Here is a 4,883-nt window from a genome sequence, read left to right on the forward strand (position 1 = left end):
CATTGGTTTACTTCATGGAAGATTTATCAGAATTACTTTCTGCTGTTTCCTCTGGGCTCTCACATGGTAGTGTTAGCCTGAATGTTCTCCAAGAATGGTTCTCATGCAGTCAGCAAGAAGGTATGAAAAGTTTAATGGAGTCACTTAAGCCTTCAGAAAAGATCTGAAAGTTCCTGGTGTCTCCTGCAGTTTAGGCTGTGACATAGTGTGTATTCGGAGGAACGTGTATTTAGAAAGATACCCAAGTGTGCCCATTGCCTTTAATCTTTTGCATTTGAAGTGTTCATCCTGCAGTTTCATAAGGAGCACCCTTCTTGGGCTCCCTTATTCCCATATAAGGAGTCTGAACTACCTTGATGGCTGTCTCCTGTGGAAGGGTTTTCTGCTTTGATGGTGGAAGTAAGTGACTGTTTTGATCAGCTGGTGCTGTGACCCACTTCCAAATGGGATGACTGGATACACATCAGTGAGCCCACCTGCCTTTACAAGGAACAGCAATGCTTGCATACTTCTTGTGCTTAAAAAAATACTCTTTTAAATATTCCAAAATCTGCCTTTAATGTGTCCTTATGAGTACCTTGTTTTGAAGGCATGAATTCTTACCTTCTTTGGAGCTACCTTGTATGGAATTCCCTTGAGATTTTTAATGTATGTTAATAACTGTGATCAGTCAATCTCAGCACTGTTTCAAGGCAAAGATGTTCTGTTCAGGTGGAGGGTGGTTCTGCATTGAGTCATTAACCCAGCCCCTAAAGCTACTTCTGGAAGCAAAATTATTTTATTCAGACTGGGGTGAAAAAAAGAAATTACAGGTTTCCCTTGTTTGAGGACAGCTTTTAGTTGTAGTTTATTTGAAGTAACATTTCAGTTCCACAAGACAGAATTGCAATTTATTATCCCATAGATTGCCTTTCTTACCCCTGAAATGCATATGGAAACATTTATTTTTCCATGAGCCAGGGAATCTAAACAGCCTTTGATACACTATGCTTACCCTACTCTGTGGCATGAAATTAAGGACAGAGGCCATTCCTGAAGTCACCAGTTTTAGTCCTGACTTTCTGTCCACAACTGGTGACTTCTGTTTTTCCACATCACCTGGTGTTTAATTTGCTTTAAGGGTTCCTCTGTTTAGTTCTTCATGGGAGTCAGTCTTGGGTTTTGCCTACATCCTTCTCCCTCCACTGGCAAATTCAGTAATTTTTTGTATCCTGGATGTAACTTTCTCAACATTCCTTGCTTGAGAACAGGCAGTGTCTGATGCCATCTCTCATGCTGTGTGTCTGAAAGTTAATGGCAATCAACAATTTAAAGAATCAAGAGCTTCAGTGGGTTTTTTTGGTTGAAGATGTTGGTTTGATTCTGATTTGAAAAACACTTGAATGTAGAGTTCCAGGTTTTGTGGTGCATGGCAGTAACTGAACACATACCCTGTGCACACACTGAAGCCAAAAGGCTGTTTGAGTCCCTTACATGCACTTCATGCATTAAACTTCTTCTCTGGATTTCCTCAGGAGGTGAGAAGCTTCCTTGAATGATGCAACTAAGGATACATGATGTTTGTCGTGGGTCTGTCCTCACCTCCCTATCATGATGATAATTCTCCCTGCCACCTGCTTCCAGCTCTTGTGTTGTATGAATGCCTTGTGCTCCTTCAACATGTCCAGTATGTCAAGATTTGCCCAAACAAAGACATGGGTATGGTAGAGCAGAGCACCTCTGGATTGACCTGCTGCTCTGCAATTGATGAACAATACTGCGTGTGGTTATTTTGAACAGGAAGGGGCACTGGTGTGACTCAATCCACTTGCTCTGGTTTTTGACTCCAACAGAATGTGCAGGAAGGGTTTCTGAGACCTCTGCAGTGCTGTCAAATGTGACTGTAGATGATGCGTAGACAGGCACCCGCTCATGCAAGGTGAATGTTCAGAGTTCAGGCAGAGGGATGTGCTGCTCTTACCAGCCTCTTCCCCAGCCAAAAGGAGTGAGCCAGCAAACCCTTTATGAGCTTGGCTTCTGATGCCAGCTGTGTATAAAGGGAATGTGGCAATGGCAGTGCATGATGTGGCCTAGGGCTATGGGGACCCCCTGTTTGCAAGCAGTGTCAGATGCTGAAACTGGCAAGAAAATATAACTATTTTGTGGAAAGTCTCTTCACTGTCTTTACAGTTGGCAAGGAGGGCTGATGTACTCATAGCTGCTGGCTTAAATCCAGCCTTGGTTGGTTGGGGCTTTGAAAGTGATTGTTATGACATGAAATAGTCCCAGTGTAGATCACGCACATGGGTGACTTGCTGCTTGTTCAGAACAAGGGGAACACTGAGATAAATAATGCTTCTAGTCATGATATTTCCAGAGCTGAAGGTGGCTTGGGTTTTGTTAGGAAGCATGCTCCTGCCACTTGTGTTGTGGTTGGTCTACATTTATTTCCCAGTCTTTGGTATCTGGGATGATCACTTGAGTATATTTTAGAAGTGCAAATTTTTCCCATAGCATTTAGTATTTAAAAGTTGAACTTGTAATTTCCATTCCATTACTCTAAGTTAATTTAGGCAACTCATAGTATTGCATGATTTTCTCTACTGGAGAAAATCCTTTAAAATGCTTCCTGGATTGTAGTTTGATGTTACTGAGAGCCCTTTCTCTTGGCTTTGCTCTAAGCTAGCATCCCTATAGAGAGAGGATGTTCACAGGCAAGCAGAATAATGAGACTAGTACTTAAAGTATGAAGGTTTAAGGCTGTAGAAATGATGCCATTTTCCTCTTGTGTAGAGCTGAATAAAATTCCAAAGCTGTATGCTGTAAGACAAGATCCATGTCACCCCAAGACTGTCATTTGCTTTGCCCTCTCCCTTAGCACCTGAGAAATTGCAGTCTGTTTCTCTTTCATTAACCACCTTAACTTTCTACCAAGTCTCAAAGGAAACATCTTGGTCAGGAAGAAGATCTGTCCCTGCTGGCAAAATGCTGGTTTTTAATACATAGGGTGAGCTTTCATGCAGTGAGGAGTTGCAATAACATAAGAGCTGGATGTATTGCTTGATAAATCCTAGTTTGGGAGAATTTCTATGGCTAGTTTGGTAAGAATCTATGCAAAATTCTATGGCTTCATTTGGAAGAGTGTTGCCAGTGATGGGGGCAGAGGAAACTACTAGACAGTATATGGGGGTAGCAAGGCTGTGTGTTAGCCTGCTAGCAAGATATTTCATTCCCTAGAGATTAGTTGGTCAGAATCTGTTGATTGCAATGATGTTTGGAAAAGATTTTGAGTCAGAGGGCACAGACCCAGCTTGGAATTTAAATAAGTCTGAACAGTGAGTACTAAGAAATTTGAGCTGTAGTTTGGGTGCAAGCTTAGCAAGGGTGACTTCTAAGCCTTAAATAGAAACACTACTACCAGCAGCAGTGTGTCACTGCCATGGGGATGTGGTCACTGTCCTGGTTGCCATGATTGTTTTGGTTATGTATGAACCCAGAGAATTTAAAAAACATTTCCAAACATCAAACTTACTAATAACCGTAATTATCTATCAGACCGTCCCAGTTGTTTTTACCATGAAATAATGAGAAATAAAAAATTCAGATTCTTGAGATTAACAATTTTAAAGGAATGTTTTATCCTCAAACATTAGTCTGTGCTAGGATCTTTGTGAAATAAAATTATTTTCAAGTTATCAAAAGATTTAGATAAATGTTCATGCCAATCATTCTGTAACAGTTTAACCAAAGAGGTACTATGCTTGCTGGGCAAATGATGTTTTTTAAGGGCTGATGAAGTTCCTGAAAGACTGATCTTGTGCTACTTTCCAAATTGAACATCCTTCATTACATCACACACAACAGTTGCAGCACAGCAGCAGACTCAGCAGCAGCAAACAGTATGTATGATGGAGAAGCCTGATGAAGGTTGTTCTAAACCTAATTATTTTCTGCAATTGCTGTATCAACAACCTGTGTCCTTAGTTACTGTCCGCTTCAGGCCTTGTATCAGTGAGGGAGAAAAAAATTGTATGAGCTTTCTCAAGATCTAAAAATGTGCTACTATCATGCTTGGTCTGTCCTGTTCTGTCCTGTCAGTTTTCTGGTCAGTCAGGGGGCATTTGTCAGAACTGGCATTTGTCACCATTTACCTTGCTGAAACAACTGTGTTTTCCACTGAATTGGCCATCAGACTTGCACGGCCCACTTTCCAGAAGGCAGTTTTCTGGTGTCTCTGCTGTGTGGCAGGGAGGCTTAGAAAAGAAGAGATTAAGGTAGGGAAACAAATTCATGTCAGGTTTGTATTTACATACTTTTAACTCCATAAAGCTGCAAATCAGTTTCGATACTGTCAACATAGAGGGAAGAAATCCCCGCATGCCTCTAATATTTGTGTATGGTCACAAGGATGGTGAAGGGTCTGGAGGGAAAGCCACAGGAGAGGTGGATGAGGTCACTTGACTTGCTCAGCCTGGAGGAGACGGAGACCTCACTGCAGTTACAACTTCCTCATGAGGGGAAGCAGAGGGGCAGACACTGCTCCCCTTCTGTGGTGACCAGTGACAGGATGCAAGGAAATGGCCTGAAGTTGTCAGGGGAGATTAGGCTGGATATCAGGAAAAGGTTCTTCACCCAGAAGGTGGCTGGGTGCTGGAACAGGTCCCCCAGGGCAGTGGTCACAGCACCAAGCCTCACAGAGCTCAACAAGCATTTGGACAATGCTCTCAGGCACATGGTGCGACTTCTGGGGTGTCTTGTGCAGGGCCAGGAGTGGCACTCCATGATCCTGGTGTCTATGTGCCCGCCCGCCCGCAGATCCACCACAAGGATCATTAAACCCTCCCGTGCTTTCCCACGTCGGCCGGGACGAGCCCAGCCCAGCCCAGCGCCCTGAGGGGCGGCGC

Source organism: Corvus moneduloides, chromosome 6 (genome assembly GCF_009650955.1).
Source record: "Corvus moneduloides isolate bCorMon1 chromosome 6, bCorMon1.pri, whole genome shotgun sequence".
Taxonomy (NCBI): domain Eukaryota; kingdom Metazoa; phylum Chordata; class Aves; order Passeriformes; family Corvidae; genus Corvus; species Corvus moneduloides.